General features: G+C 46.7%; 1 long non-coding RNA gene across 1 annotated transcript; it reads right to left on the reverse strand.

Moving 5' to 3' along the window:
• Nucleotides 1–3235: 3235 nt before the first annotated feature.
• On the reverse strand, nucleotides 3236–15212 carry LOC136379742 (uncharacterized). The gene is made up of 3 exons (XR_010746790.1): nucleotides 15136–15212; nucleotides 12258–12311; nucleotides 3236–3832 (listed from the first exon to the last, which is right to left on the reverse strand). It is a non-coding gene; the product is annotated as an uncharacterized lncRNA (long non-coding RNA).
• Between the last annotated feature and the right edge of the window lie 1746 nt (nucleotides 15213–16958).

Here is a 16958-nt window from a genome sequence, read left to right on the forward strand (position 1 = left end):
CTTAGATCAAGTCCAAGTTTCCTCTTTTTTCAAATGAGAGGATTGGACCAGATGACCTTTAATTTCCTGTCTCACACTAGCCATAGTAATAATAGCAATATTTACTGAGTCTTTAGAATGTGTTGAGGTAAATTATCTTATTTAGTTCTATGGAAGTTGAGAGTATTATTTTCGTTTTCAAGACAGAAGAAACTGCACTTGACTATTTCCTGAGAACACAGAGTTGGCAAATGGTGGATTGAAGAATCTTTTTGTTCTGGTTTCAGGACTCATCCTTTTCACTTGTTCTGTCCTTTCTAGCACGCTGTCTTTTTTCATAGGCCAGAACACTGTTTTTCTGCGTAACCAAGAAGATGTCTTTATTGTTTCAACCCACACTTTCCAAACCTAGACCCTAGCAGGCTCAATGTTGTCTCTCCAGCCCGTGGAGGGCCACGAAAAGCTTAGTACAGCCAGAATTAATCGGTCAGTTGCTACCAGGCAAGAGCAGCCTTGCTCATTTTCCCACTACACCATACAAATAATATCACCTTCTAAGTATGTCATGATATGAAAAATGTTGGGAAGCATGTGGGCTTAGACCTGTGTCATGACTCATTAGCAAGGTTCAGCTTGGACTTTTCATGAGTCACACCACAGACATTTCATAAGGAATGCTTTGTCCCACAAGTCTCAATCATCACACCCTGAGAGTGAGAGTGGGGTACCTCAGTCACCCTTAGATCTGCATCATATCCATCTCGGTAACTAGCCCTAAGCTGATTCACAACAAAGCAGTTATTTTGTTATAGAGCACTGTTCCTATGTTGGTTAGAATCCTAGAAAGTTAGAGTCAGAAAGAGCTTTAGAAGTTTTAGGTCCAACCCAAGGATTTTCTCAAGGGCGGTGTCAAAGTTGGAAGTAAAACTCTGGTCTCCCTCATGCCCAATCCAGGGCACCTTTCTCTCCCCCACCCCCACCCCCACAACTGGTAGTCAGGACTAGTTCTTTGGGAGATGAGACAGAGAAAACAAAATTGAAATTTTATCTCGCTTCTGCAGTTGTCTGAAGAAATAGAGCCCTGCGGTAGGAGAACTCTGCCGCCCCTAGCTCCATCAAAGGCCACTGACCCGTGAGAACCATCCAGCCTGGCCCGAGCCCCGTGCCCGGAGGCCACAGCAGTGCTCAGGAAAGTGAGAGGAAGTGGAACGTGCGAGCAGAAGGCTCAGAGCAACGGGCTCACCACCGGAAAAAAAATAAAAATAAACGCTCTCTGAAATAGTGTAACTGATATGCAAAAAAGATCAAAACAAAGGTTTTAAAATATCTTGTCTGCTTTAGAGGAGGTGGGGGTGGTAAGTGAAGCGAGGTTGCAAATCTGCGTTGGGGGAACGTGGGCTAGGGGGTGGTTCTCTGCAGCCTGCCAGGCCACGGGAGCTCGGGGCCCAAGGGTATTTCAGATGAAAATGTGAAAAGTAGAAATTTTCATGGGTAGTTTAAAGACAGATTAGAGTCGGGCTCTAACTCACGGATTCAGGAGCAAGAAAGAACCCCAGAGTTCCTTGGCCCCAAAGTCCTCTCTCTCTAACTCTCTTGCCAACCCCTGAGATTCTGCCCCATTGGAGTCATGGACATTTGTCCCTGGGCAGGGCATTAAGGATCAGACATGCTGGCAGTGGAGGCACTCGGAAGTCCACCCAACCTGGCTACACTTCAAGCTTCAAGGAGCCGTTTGGAGCCAATGTTCCAGGGTTAAGGCTTGGGCTTAGGGACTTATGGAAGACCAATTCCTCAGCCTTGCAAAGTGCTATTTCCTTTCCATTCAGTATGTTGTGAAGAACTTCCGAGATGCACTCTCTCTAAAAGAAAAGTTTTGTTTTGAAACTGGTTCCTGAAATGGGAAACCAAAAGGCAAGTGATGGTCCATGCTGACTGTTTATAACCTCCCTCTGCCAATGTAACCATCTCTAATAATAGCTCAGAGATCATGGGACATTTCCAGCATCCACAGGTCATCAGTGCACAGCACAGGTACAAAAGGGAGCATCCTTTATGTATCCAAAGAGTCTCGTGAATTTTAGCAAAGAAAAGACTCTGGGCAGGCAAAGAAAGGAAGAAATGGCCTTGGTTTTGGAGATTAATCATCCCTCCTATAGGTCCAGCATTTATACTTACAAGGCACATTTACATCTATTACCCAGTAATATAGACTGGGCAGGGGCAATTGCTCACATTTGGCAGTTGATAAAACTGAGGTTCTGATGTAAAATGGCACTAGCACACCACCACTAATGACCTACTCACCTCCCAGGGCCCCATGTTCATTGTAGGGCCTGAGGAACCAGAGGTGGGAACAGTCCCCTTTGCTTTGAACTCAAGCAAACCCTCTCCACCCTTTCCTCCTTCTCCATCCCCACTCTCCTCCTCCTTTGACAAACGAGGGCACATTTAATAGTGTAGGGGTAGAACAGATGTTTTCCACTTTTGATCCAACATTTTTCCACTGTTTCCTGGTTAGTCATGAGAAGACAAATCTAACCCACATGCTTCTTTAACTTGATATAGTAGAGGAACACCAATAGATGCATGTGACAACCCTTTCCTGACGTGCAAAACCCAGCCCTGGACTGGGGTGGGAGACGGCAGGTAGAGGTTACCTTCATTTCCTACTGATGTAGATCTGCTCTCTAGACTAGGAATACTGCGGTTGATACAGGCTGTGCTATTTCACAGGGCAGAGTGCACTGTGGACTGAGGGTGTTGAGGGGACATTTCTAGCAGAAGGTAGCCTATAATGAAGCAGCATCTTGCAGGGTAAATCAGGGTTGAAGCATGGGGATGTTTAGGGAAGCAACAGGATAAAGTTCCAAATGTTTAACAAGTGCATTGGAAATTGTAGGAAATTCACATGGACCTGCCAAGCAGAAACCATGAAAATAATTTTGGGGAGACACTTTGTAGTCACACTGGAGAAGTCCTTAAAAGAATAGCTGCGTCATTGGAATTTAATTCTGCGGGCATTTAGGAGTCCCTGAAGCTTTGTGAATGAAAATAGTCTAAAGAGAAGGGTGTTCTAGAAAGCTCTATGCAGCTGGGTACGCAAGATGGATAATGGGGAAAAGAGCTGGGAGAAAGGAAATCACAGGAAACCCTGGACATGGAGTCAGAAGGCTGACTCTTTTTCTTTCTAACCATACAAACTTAGTCAGATCAGTCCCAGATATATGCATAAATACATATAATTATCTCCTCTTTAATGTGAACACCTGCTCTGTTTATCCTTCAGGGAGGTCTTGGACAACACATGCAGTGAGGTTAAAATGCTTTGTAAACTATAAAACTGCAGAGCAAACATGGGAGATAATGACCCTGGCTGGCGGGCTGCCGCAGAAACACGAGCTGGTTGGTGGCCCTGGGGATGGGTGACTGGAGGGGAGGCTGAGTGAACGCTAAATCTCTGTTTGGGGGCATCTTCCTTTGGGAAGATATCTTCTTTCCTCTCTGGCACCTGCGTGGTCAGCTGGCACAGACTGGAGGCTGGCACAAGATGGAGGCATGTCAAGCTGGTCGTCAGGAGTCGAAGAAATCCCTCAGGTCCCTCGTAAGTTCCTCAAGGGAAAGAATGAAAAACACAAAGCTAGCTTTTCAGTCTCGAGCTTGAAATAAAAGTAAACACTTGAGACACTGTTTTTGCAGAGTTGCTGAGTAACTGTAAAGGGTAAGGAAGAGTCCGTTTTCACAAGGTGATTGCTCAATGGGAAGGTCTTGCCAGTAAAGGTGTCAGGGAAGGTGCAAGCAGAAGTCAGCTCCACTGTTCTCAGAGGCTGACCAGTGGAGGGCTGGCCGTGGCATCCTAAAAAAGAAGGGTTAATACAAACAAGTGGGGTGAAAATTGCTGAACTGGTACTAGGTTAGGAGGGTTGGGAGAGAACCATCTGGGCTTGCAGCCAACCCTGGACTTCTAGTAGAAGCATTTCACAACCTCCTCCTTTCTTCATGGGTTATGTCCTTGGATTAAATAGCCAGTGGGGGCATTTTAGGGCATTGGACAGTGTACTGGACTGAGAGCCAGGCCTGGCTTTATCGCAGCTCAGTTGTGTGACCTTTCCTCTGAGACTGAACTAAACTAAACTGTATGATCCCTGGAGCTTCCTTCAGATCTAGACTCATGAGAGTATGGGACGGGCCAGCTTGTCTTTTCAGGTTGGAATTCAGAGAGGACAGCTACCACGAGTGAACTAACCTACAGCCTAGAGCATCTGAGTCCTGTGACCAAGCTTTAGTTCTGGCCAGGACAGCAACATTGGGAATTTCACATGAGGTCAGCTTGGGGCAGAGACAGTTGTGAGCCTGCTAACCCAGGCTTGTGGTTACAATAAATCAGAAAGTTGGTAGCCCTCTGAGTTCCCCCTTTATCAAGCTGTGGAGTTCCATGTAACTGGGGGTGAATGTCCCTAATCATTTTCATATATGGGGGCAGCATCTTTCCTTGAGCCTGGGAGAGCATAAGGCATAGATCTCATTCCCATTTTCTTCCTCAAGTTTTAGAAAATAGGAGTTCTTTCCTTCTCTTCCCCCATTTCCCAAGCACATCCTCAGTGAGAGATAATAAATGCAGCACTTTCTCTCATGCACTCACTTCCCCCTGTTCTTTCCCGTGACTAAGAATAGCTCTGGTCCAGACCTTGGGAAGTAGGCTGTTAAGGTATGAAGGTAAAGTTCATAAAGCTGACTGATTGGTCCCTCTGGCTGTCCAAGCTTGGTTGTATGTCCATGCAAGCAGAGTCCACAGTGAGCAGCTCTGTCTCATTTCTTTTTAGTTTGTTTGTTTTTGTTTTTCTTAGGTGAGAGGAGGGGAGATAGTGAGGCAGACTCCCACATGCGCCCCAAATGGGATCCACCCTGCACTTGAGTACTGAGCTATTTTTAGCACCTGAGGATGACACAATTGGACCAACTGAGCTATCCTCAGTGCCCAGGGCTGATGCTTGAATCAATCGAGCCACTGGCTGTGGGAGGAAAAAGGGGAGAGAAGGAGGAAAGAGAGGAGGAAAGAAGCAGATAATTGCTTCTCCCTGCCTGGGAATCAAACCCAGGATGACTATAGGCTGATGAGCTACCATTGAGCCACCAGCCAGGGCCCCTGTCTCCTTTCTGAAGAAAGACCCATGACCCCTGAGTAGCTCAGGATCACCATTTACTTTCTTCAGCCTTTCCTGTGGGGTCCATGGAGCACCCAAATAAAAGAAACCTTTACTGAGTACCTACTAAATGCCAACATCCATTTTTAGATGAGACAAAGGATCCAGAGGTGGGTGAGTCACAGTCTCTGCTTCCAAAGAGGAAGACAGGATATGTGGGTAAACTACTACAATGACATGTAGGATGTGGGAGTGGCCACAAGCACAGGGCGCCTTCAGAAGTGGGAGAACTAGAGCTGGGTGTAACAGATGACTTGAGATAGCACAATCATCAACATTATCATCATTATTATGGCTATTATCACAGCTAACTTTGACTGAGCCTTTGGTACTGTGATTGATGTTCATGGTACATGTTCATGGTGATTGATGTTCATGTGAGCCCTTCTGAATCCTTTTGGTTTCTCTTCTGGAAAGTCCCTCCCTCTTAGATAGCATTATTTAGTAGATAAAGGACACAGACTCAAAGAGGTTAAGTAACTTTCCTAAGCCCCCCCAGCTAGTCCCTAGATCAGAGCCTAGAGTTTTCATGGAGGTATGTAGGTGAGATAGTCTTGTGGAGGATGAAGAATGACCACTTGGAGTGGAGAAGCAGAGCATGATTTTGATTGAATAGGGGAGCTGGGGCAGTAAGACCAGTGTGACTTGAGGACCAGTGAGAAGTTTGACTGTGTCCTGGAGGCCGCAGAGAACCTCGGAGTGTTGGAGCTGGACAATGACATGATGAGGAGCTGGCTCTTGGAGTGATAATTTAGCAGCGAGTGAGTGTAGACTGTACGGAGGACTGCAAGCAAGGTGGGGGGTGCTGAGAGAACAGGGTAGAAGATGAGAGTGATGAGGGCTGGAGTTACGCTGTCAGGGGGAAGGAGAGGAGCAGACTGAGTCTGAACACCTGTCCATCCCCGCTCTCAGCATCAAAGGCACAGCAGACAGAATGAGGTGCAGAAAGACAGCCTGCACTCTGACTCCATGGGTGTCGAGGAAGCTTCCCTGTCACTCAAGTCTTCCGCCTGGCACAGTGCGGGGCAGGCACTTTCCTCAGCTTCACAAGCAGTGTGTTCTTTCAATTAGAACTGTTGGCACACATCCAGTTCGTATCCTTTCTCCACCACTGTCTTCTCAAAGCAGCAGAACCAAATGAATCAGAGTTCTTGAAATGGAATGAGGGTCTAAAGGAAAATGCCTGGGAGGATTCTGAGTTGTCAGCCACCTTCAAGAAATCAAACGGGGGGCGGATCAGAGAGAGACAGAGAGGGAAGTCGAGAGGTGGACTGCCCAGCGACTGCTCCGTGCAGCGATGTCGGACGAGAGCTCTGAGGACACTGCCGGTGGGCTCCCTCTCCGTTTCCAAGCTCCCGAGGGGCTCCCTGCACTAGCTTTGACCGACACCAAGGCACAGATGGGAGCTGAAGAGGTGTCTGCCTCAGGTAAGTTTAACTCCTGTGTTCAAGCTCTTCTTGATACTTCCAAAGGCCTGCTCTGATGTCTCAGAGAGCAGCACAGGGCGGCATTTCCAGACCTAACCTTCCCAGCAGAGAATGCCATCACCAGGCTAGTGGTAAAGAAAAAGGGCCTCTAGAGACCATTTAATCCAATCTGTGGATGCCCAGAGTAGGTATGGAACTAACTAAGACTCATACAAGTCTCCTGTCTTCTTTGTTTGCTTATTTTAAACACATAGTGCTTGTTAAGTGCCAGGCACTGTTCTTAGCACTTTGTAAGTTATTATCTTATTCAATTCTCAGGAAAAAAAAAAAAAACCTTAGAAGGTACATTTACCCCATTCTGCTTATGAGGAAACTAAGGCACAGTAACATGAAGTAAGCTGGCCAAGGCTCACAGTGATTGGTAGAACCAGGATAGAGTCCAGGCATTTCAGATACAGGGCCCAAACTTTGAAGCCCTACATACACTCTGTTACTCTTTATTCTAAGACTCTAGAATAGAGTCTTCCTACAAAAAAAAAAAAAAAAAAAAAAGAAGGGAGGAGGAGTGTGAGCAAATCATTTCTAAAGTTGCACCAAGCTCTAACATTTTGTGATTCAGTGGAATCAGTAAGTGGGCAGGGCTTAGACTGTGAGCAATCAGTGGGCTGTTAAATATGCTCTAGTGTGACACAAATACCCGGTGTCTGTTAACTTCACTGAACTCTGGCACTGGCGTGCAACCACCCCAGCTGTGAACTGGGTGGGTGTGCTGACCCACTGTGGAGCCCCAGACTGTCACATCAGGGACCCACAGATTCTGCACCTGTTTGCAAATCTCTAGCCAATGGGATTGTGAAAACAGTGCCCAATCTAAGCACAGAAGTGTGATGAGGAAGTAACTGTAGAGATTGGGGCTGCAGGGGTACAGTGATTCAGCAAGATAAGCACGGGAGGAAATACTTGGCCGTAAGCACTGGCCAGGGAGGTAGGTCAGAGGCTTCAGTGTCCTTAGCAAGGAAGGTGAGGCAGATGACTGGTTGTTGGCAATGGGGTTACTTGAGTGGAAGAAATATAACCTTTCTAGTGGCCCAAATGAGAAAGGCTCTGGATAGTGATACAATCTCAAATTTCCTAGTTTCTTTAAACATTCAAATGGGATATAGCTAAATTCACATAGTGGATTCCCCAGCGGGAAGGTAGGAGGTGGTGTGGAAAGAACATTGGCCAGTTATTGGGACATCTGAGTTCCCGCCCTGGGTCTGCTCCTAACTATGTGAGGGGCATCTGGGAATCACATCCCCCTCTGGCCTCAGTCTACCTGTAATAACAGTGACTATTTGTGCAGTACTTGGCATGCTGGGATCTGTTCTTACAAACTGACAGGTATGACCCTATCATACATGTCTGACTCTATCTTATTCTTCTTTTTTTTTTTTTTTTCAGAGACAGAGAGTCAGAGAGAGGGATAGATAGGGACAGACAGACAGGAATGGAGAGAGATGAGAAGCATCAATCATTAGTTTTTTGTTGTGATACCTTAGTTGTTCATTGATTGCTTTCTCATATGTGCCTTGACTGTGGGGCTACAGCAGACTGAGTAACCCCTTGCTCAAGCCAGCGACCTTGGGTCCAAGCTGGTGAGCTTTTGCTCAAACCAGATGAGCCTGCACTCAAGCTGGCAAGCTTGGGGTCTCGAACCTGGGTCCTCCACATCCCAGTTCGATGCTCTATCCACTGTGCCACCACCTGGTCAGCCTATCTTATTCTTATAGAGGTTCCATGAGGGAGGTACTATAATTACCGCTGTGACCCAGAGAAGGAAAAGGAGGCTCACAGAAGTGAAAGAAACTTTCCCAAGGTCATACACTAAGCAGTGGAGCTGGGATTATTCCCACGTGGCCTAACTACCTCCGATGCTCTGAGACACAGCACTGTACTGTCTGTGTCTTTATAGAGAGAGGGCTAGGCTCTCTGAATGTACTACGTATAATCCTACTTAGGATGTTTATAGTGAAGATGGTTCTCCCAGGAGCAGTAAATGGCTGTGCTCAGCACTGGGCTCTGGATTGAGCCAGTCTTTGCTAACACATTTATTTTCATTAAGTAGCTTCAATCCACCTTCCGTGAACCTCAGCTCTATATTCCTAGTAATAAGCACTGTGCCTCCAACATGTAGTTGGTGCTTGAACATGTGTTGAACGAATGTATGGAGAAATGATTGAAACTGGCAGAGCAGAGGAGCAGCTGAAGTGACGGGAAAGAGAAGAGAAGCAAAACAGAATTAGCTCAGTGGAGTGTGAGCTGGTCCAGACAGGCTGAGAGCTAGAGATCTTCAGCTTTTAGGAGTTAAGGTTTTTGCTTTCAGATTCAAAGCTGCCATGTGGCATACGATCCCCCTTGTAACAAACAAACTCTCCATTGACGAGTCCACATATGGAAATGCCTTCTGAAGTCTGCCCCACCAGTTCTGCGGCTAACGAAGGGCCTTGAAAGCAGAGAGCCCAATTCCGCCAGTTCCCAGGGAGGCCTTGGCAAGCCCCTTTACCTCCTTCGGCCGGGATTTCCCCCTGTGTCCAATTTATCCTCTATCCAAGTGGGGTTGGGACTAAACCCCCACCTTTCATGTCCTCACCCAAACTTCTCTCCTTCATGGGAGCATATCAACTCTGGTCTCTCCTGCCGCCCACCAAGTTGTCGATCACAATTTACTTGTCCTATGTCCTGTGTCTTCAGGATCTTGTCCTCTGCTAAGTGAGATTTGTCTGTTCTGTTAACATAAGAACAAAAAGACCTTTTAAGAGGTAAATAAGCATTTATTTGAGATCAATAAGAATAGCTACTAGGGAATCACTAACACAGGCAGAAGCTCAAATACTGTTTCAATTAAGAAAAAAGACAGCCTGACCAGGCGGTGACGCAGTGGATAGTGTTGGACTGGGATGCGGAGGACCCAGGTTTGAGACCCTGAGGTCGCCAGCTTGAGCACGGGCTCATCTGGTTTGAGTGAAGCCCACCAGCTTGGACCCAAGGTCACTGGCTCGAGCAAGGGGTTACTCGGTCTGCTGAAGGCCCATGGTCAAGGCACATATGAAAAAGCAATCAATGAACAACTAAGGTGTCGCAACGCACAACAAAAAACTAATGATCGATGCTTCTCATCTCTCTGTTCCTGTCTGTCTGGCCCTGTTTATCCCTCTCTCTGACTCTCTCTCTGTCTCTGTAAAAAAATAAAAATAAATAAAATATATATATAAATATAAATAAAAAATAAGAAAAAAGACAATCAGTATTTATGAGAAGGGGCTGGGGAACAATCACATCTCTAGAAAGAAGGCATTTTTATAAGAGCCTTATATTACTATAGGTACAGATAACATAGCCATCAGTCCAGCAGTCATAATGCCTGCTTTCTTGTTATCTTTCCAAACAATTCTTTTGTAAGGCATGCATTTGCTTAGACCCTGTTTTAGTATTCCAAAGATTGGAAGTCTAAGACATGCAAGGTACCTCCTCTGGCCTGGCAGCTCCATCTCTACCTTTAAGTGGCTCCATCTGCATTATTGTTTATACTTCTCTATCCAAGTGGGGTTGGGACTAAACCCCCACCTTTCTGATGAACACATCTTGGGTGTTTATGTGCTTTGCCCTGGTAAAATATTCTCACTTTACCATGCCCCTGAAGGCATAGTTCACCATAGGACTTTTCAGTCGTGTGATAGGTTTGTGGGAGAAAATCTTATTAATTATAATCACACCAAACACCAATACAATGGACAAAACACTTCCTTGCCTTCTATCTCATTTGACTGTCATGTGCAAAGGCAGGTAAGAGGGGCACCATGGGCCTGTGAGGGGCCTGTGAGAGACCTGTGTGGCCCCAGCTCTGTCACCAAGTGTGGGACCTTCTTCTTTGGTTCTTCTTTTAATATGAGAGAAGTTTGATGAGATTCTAGGGCTTTAACCTTCCTCATCTGGGTATTAGGAGCTATGCTTTACAGAGAGCAAATGAGATTTAGGTAGTCCAGCCTGTCTGGAATCCACGGCATTCTTACATGGCTTCCTTACACGGCTCCCCCCGTGTAAGTGCTGCCTGTCCTGGGACAGGTCAGACAGGGATTATTATACTCATTTCGCAGACAAGGACACAGAGACTCAGAGAGATTAAATAAATTGTCTATAGTCACACAAAACAAGATGGAGAAACTAGAATTTCAACCCGACCCTGGGAAGGCCAGCCTTGCCTGTGGGGTTAGCAGGATCACCTTTGGTCTGATTTTTCCTGTGCTCTCCTGAGACCTAGTGCCAAATTGGCTCCCAGAGAGCTGCAGCTGGACTCTGAGGTGACCCCACTTGAGAGGACAAGGGCTACCATTTCATCATCAGATTCCAGCATTTCAAACTCCAAGCCATGCCCCTCTCCACCAATTTCTTGGCTATCATAGCTATCAGCAGCTATGTAATGGGTGTTCTCTGTTTGACCCCTTAGATCTTCTCTCCCTCGTTCTCTTCTCATCTCTCCAGGAGATTGACCTTAGTGAACCCCAGGAGGTTTTGTGCCCTCTGGATCCTGGTTGGATTCAGCCCAGCACTGAAAAGTGATCAAGGGTGAGAGAAGAGAGAAGGGAGGCTATTTCCTCCCCTAGTCCCCTCTCTGCTGGCGTAAGTTGGCAATGGCTATGTGCCCCTGTCAAAAGCCACATATTCAATCAGCCCTCTCCTAGCTTACAGTTACTAGGTTCTGGTGTCTGCCTCTCCTTCTGCCTTTTCTGGCTGAGGACTGGTAACAGTTTCCAGTTGTTAGCCTGAGGGTGTATTACCATCTCTTGGTTTTCCTTAACTGTGCCCATGCCTTTGTAAAGTATGCTTTAATTAATCTCTCTTTGGTCACTGTCTTTTGCGTGTGTCTTCTTCTTTCTCCCATGACCATGACTGATCTGTGCTGCCCTGTTCTTCCTTATCTCCCATCTTCCACTTTTAAAAAATCATCTACAGGCCCTGGCCGGTTGGCTCAGCGGTAGAGCGTCGGCCTGGCATGCGGGGGACCCAGGTTCGATTCCCGGCCAGGGCACATAGGAGAAGCACCCATTTGCTTCTCCACCCCCCCCCTCCTTCCTCTCTGTATCTCTCTTCCCCTCCCGCAGCCAAGGCTCCATTGGAGCAAAGATGGCTCGGGCGCTGGGGATGGCTCCTTGGCCTCTGCCCCAGGCGCTAGAGTGGCTCTGGTCACGGCAGAGCGATGCCCCAGGAGGGGCAGAGCATCGCCCCCTGGTGGGCAGAGCTTCGCCCCTGGTGAGCGTGCCAGGTGGATCCTGGTCGGGCGCATGCGGGAGTCTGTCTGACTGTCTCTCCCCGTTTCCAGCTTCAGAAAAATACAAAAAAAAAATCATCTATAATCTCAGCCTTTTTAACACAAAGATTTGTAGATATTGCTTCTTGCAAGTTTTAACCAAAATAAATAAATAGATAGATAGATAGATAGAGCCAAGTTTGAGCAATAAGCAAAAGGTTAGGGTTGCATGCCAGTATGGTAAAGGACATGAAGTTTGAACCCAGAGACCGAAGATTCAAGTTTGACACCTACTAGACCTGGCATCTTACCAAGCTGCCTGGCCTTTCCATTAAATAAAAATAAAAATATTTTTTGCCTTACCTTTCCCATGAACCTCTTGGGAAGATCAAATGAGGCAATGTCAATGGAAGTGCTCTGTAAATGATGAAGCATTTTCTGAGCATTAGATGTTAACTGTTGTTGTTTTTATCATACAGGGCAATTGGACAAAATCCTCAAAAGGCCATGTGCTGCATTTTCCAATGCACTCAGATTTCCCGTCGCTTCTGTGCCTCCTGGATTAGAAGACCTGGCATTTGTGGAATCCAAGATTAACGTCCAGGGCAGCTTGGCCAAGCATGGGCCACATGAGCACAGCTAAAAATACTTTTGACCTCAATGGGAGCATCTCAGTCCTGAAGGAGGATCTGAGGGACAGGGAGTGTGTGTGAGGAAAATTACTTACATCCTTCATCATGGGGCGGAGGGTAGGAGAGGGCAGGGAGAAGATGGGTGTCACAAGGCTGTCCTTTTCAAGAGCCAGTGGGAATGAGGCTTTATTTCTCTCTCCATCTCTGTCTGTCTATCTCTCTCTCTCCCTTCTGTGTGTTGGGGTGGCAGATGGGGGTGGAGAGGATTTTCCTGAACCCCTTGTACTTTTCTGTTAGAGTGAAGGCTATGCCTTAAAACTCTTCTTAATGGCCAAGCCTCTTAGGAATTTTCCCACAGTGCCTTGTGGAGGGAATAGACAGCTACAGCCAGGGGGAGGTGAGAGGGAGCTAATCCTAGGATCTTGGTGGCCAGTAGATTGCAGAAGCTGACTTCCATTCTGAAGAAGAGAATCTAATCCAGGTACCTTAGTTTAATATCTTCAGGGATGGGGGTTGGTGAAGCTCATAGTTTCTCTATCCTACGGATCAATGGTTTTCAAACCATGGTCCTTAGAGCTCTACTTGCTACTTAACATTGTCCATGGATTACCAGAATTGATATCAACCTGAAGATTGTTAAAAGTGTAGATTTTAAGTACTACCCTCAAACGCTAATAAATCAGAATCTGCATTTTAATCAGATCCACTATGCACATTAAAGTTTCGTTATTGCTGTTCTAGAATCTCTCCCATGTACCCGGGGGGGTCACTGATAGTGCTCCTCATATGGAGTCCCATGAGATGTAACACTTGAAAACAAGGGTTTCATTTGCATTGCATTTTTTCTTTAAGTGAGAGGTGGGGAGGTAGTAAGACAGACTCCTGCATGCACCCTGACCAGGATCCAGCTGGAAACTCCTGTCTGGGGCTGATGCTTGCATCAAACCCAGCTATTTTTAGTGCCTGAGGCTGATGCTAGGACCAACTGAGCTATCCTCAGTGCCCAGGCTGACATTCAAATCAATTGAACCACTGGCTGTGGGAGGGAAAGAGGAGAAGAAGGAGGGGAAGAGAAGCAGATTGCAACTTCTGTGTGCCCTGACCAGGGATAGAACCCAGGATGTCCATATGTCATGCTGACGCTCTATCCACTGAGTTAAGTGGCCAGGGTAAATTTTTTTAAGTTGAAATCAAAGTGGTCTTTTTGTTCCTTTGGTAAAATAAATAAATAAATAAATAAATAAATAAATAAATAAATAAATAAAAGATTCTCTGATGTTAGGACCATGCTTACTGTTCCTCCTTTGGGGGCCGGGCCCTCTACTTTTCTCTTCATGCCCAGCACAAGTCTGGAATGGGGGAGGCTCCATCAATGAAGAGCTGTGTTAGGAGACTAGTGGGCTGGCAGGGTGATTCCCAAGCCCTCTCAGAGGGTCTGGACTTGACAAGGCAGTCTGGTGAGGCACTGATTACAGAAGCTTGTCATGACCTGAGATAGGTCTCAGCTTGGTTCTTTTTTTTTTTTTTTTTCCCTGAAGTTAGAAACGGGGAGGCAGTCAGACAGACTCCCGCATGTGCCCGACCGGGATCCACCCGGCATGCCCACCAGGGGGTGATGCTCTGCCCATCTGGGGCATCGCTCTGTTGCAACCAGAGCCATTCTAGTGCCTGAGGCAGAGGCCATGGGGGCATCCTCAGCGCCTGGGCCAACTTTGCTCCAATGGAGTCTTGGCTGTGGGAGGGGAAGAGAGAGACAGAGAGGAAAGAGAGGGGGAGGGGTAGAGAAGCAGATGGGTGTTTCTCCTGTGTGCCCTGGCCGGGAATCGAACCCGGGACTCCTGCACGCTGGCTGACGCTCCACCACTGAGCCAACCGGCCAGGGCCTCAGCTTGGTTCTTTGAAAAGGGAGGGCAGAAGGGTGCGGAGGCTCCCTCTCTGTAGGTGGAATTATGCAGGGAGCTTAGTGTTTGTTGTATGAAGAACAGCTTGGCAGGAGCTGAGAAGAGATAAGTCTGCTTCCAGCTGGGAACTGGGCACAGCCCCACGGCAGCAGGTTTTCAGGATTTCCAGAGGGAGTGCTTGGCGGCCTGCAGCAATGTCCTTTTTAGTCTCAGTTTGTTGCAACTATAAATATCTGTGATTTGCATTCCCTTCAGATTCTACCTTGAAGGAGCTCAACACATTCTGCTATTGTTTCCCTCTGGCCCGCCCCCACACAGGACTCTCATAGGCAACGTTCACAGCTTCCGGTTTACAGAAGGGGAAACTGAGGCTCTAAGAAGCCACACAGGAGCACCACCTCCATCTGGGCTGACCTGGCACAGGCACTCTGGGAAATCACAAGTGCCTTAGCACAGCCGCAGAGTCCTTTGAACATCAGCCTGAATTCCAGCTTCCTCTCCTCCTGTATCCTATCCTAAGCTCAGACCATCCACCCTTGCTTGCCTCCCCTGAGCACACTGGCCCTTTAGTTGTCTGGACATGTTTTCTTCTCCGTACTCCCATCTCTACAATGCCAGATACAATCTGTGGCTCTCTCTGGTGACACGACTACTGTCCTTTGATGAGAGCTAACAATGTGTCTCTGACCACCCCACACCTTCACCAACCTTCAAAATCTTGATGGGTGTGTTTCAGCCATTGGTCCCAGCACAGTGCGATCCTCAGAAAATGCTTGGGTAGTACTGAATGAAGCAAAAGACAGAAACATATGAACTAGTGGATGAAGCAGAAAAGGAGTCTGTATTTCATAGACTTTCCTGGGTGAAAGGAACACACGATTGGACAGTTCTGGTCCTTTGTAGGGTCCCATGCAAAAAGGTTTGGAGCAGACCCTGCAGCTTCCTAATGAGAAATCTCCTCATGTCCCTGTGGTTTAGAGAGATCTTAGGCACAAACCTGACATGAGCTAGTGACTCAAGACACTTGAGTTATCTGAGTCTCAGGGGTTTTTTGTTGTTGTTTTACCTGAAAATGAAGGTATTACATTATTTACCACTAAGGTTGTTATGAAGATGAAATAAGGTGAGGTACATGTAAGATATTTAATGGAGTAGCGGCACCTCAAAATCCTTAATACTTGTCAGCTACTAGGTAGTAGGAAGAATCTTCCCTTCTTTGCCTATCCTGGAGCCTACTAATGCCTGAGAAAGAAGATAGAAATTGGATAGGCAATCCAAAATTTGAAACTGAGTCTTTCTTTTTAGGACATGAATGCTCTGGATTTTAAAAAAATGCTTATCTAGGATTCTAAACACAATGTTTAAAAGAAATAAGGTCTGAGTCAGCCCACATTAAGTTTAACTTAACTATTGACCAATAATTCAGGAGGTAAGGAAGCCCAGCCTGTGCACCAGTGGTCTCCATTCTGGCCTCAATTTGGAGAGCTAAGAATATGGGATCCTCAGGACCTGGGTTTATCCTCTGAACTCACCTTGTTACCACAGACTATTCGTTCCCTCTTTTTGTGCCTCGGTTTCCTCATCTGACAAACGAGGGAAACTGGACTAGAAGCTTTATACCACCAACCACCACCTTAGATCTATTGTGGAAGATGAGGACCTCAAGCTGCTGTTCTCTAGGGATCTGCCTTTTTCTTCTCTGCATACCTACTGATTCTAATGAGTGAGGTCTGAGTTAAATGAGAGTAAGTCTATGAAATAATGTTTTACATATTCAAAGTAAGTACATACTCACTTATCTTATTCTGGCTTTACAACCAGCTCAGTGGAGGCAGATAAGGTGGTTGTCATAATCCTTATTTTATAGACCCCAAAACCAAGGCTCAGAGACAGGAGGATGCCCAAGGCCACTTTGCCCAGTAGAGGCAGAGCTGTGCCTTTTCAACCCCATTTCTGATTTTCTCTGCCAGGGACTCCCAGGGCTGATGTCGGTTATACTTCTGGGTTGGTTCCCTGGGCCAAAGTAAGCCCCTCCTGGTGTCTCCTGACTTCTCCTGTCTACCCAGCCTATGTCATCTTAGTCTTTGCTTGACTTTCCAGTAAGAGAGGGACATGGAGGAGCTGAATCCAGGGTGAGTACACAAGACGAAGCCTGACAAGGGCTTCATTCTGCACTTCTGCCACTTCTTCCCTCGTCCTGTGCTAACGTCCTTATCCAGGGTTTACCTTCCGGCTAAACCTTAGTGGTGAAGACACAGGAGATTTAGAGCTGCTGTCTTCTGAGTATGCAGACAAAGACTGCCGAGGACAGAGACAGCGCAAGGGATCAACATAGGCCAAGTGTGACAGTGAGACTTTCAAGCTGCATGGTTGAGCTGCTCTGATGGGTTGAACACAAGTAATTGGGCAGAAAGTCATGCACCTGGAAGATAAAAAGATAAGCTTCCAAAGAGGGGGCGGGGAAGGTAGTATGATGCCTGCAGTGAAAATGGGTCTAGGAGTTATTGAGGAGAATTAGTCAAGGAGATTTT

This window comes from Saccopteryx leptura, chromosome 8 (assembly GCF_036850995.1).
Source record: "Saccopteryx leptura isolate mSacLep1 chromosome 8, mSacLep1_pri_phased_curated, whole genome shotgun sequence".
NCBI classification, from domain to species: domain Eukaryota; kingdom Metazoa; phylum Chordata; class Mammalia; order Chiroptera; family Emballonuridae; genus Saccopteryx; species Saccopteryx leptura.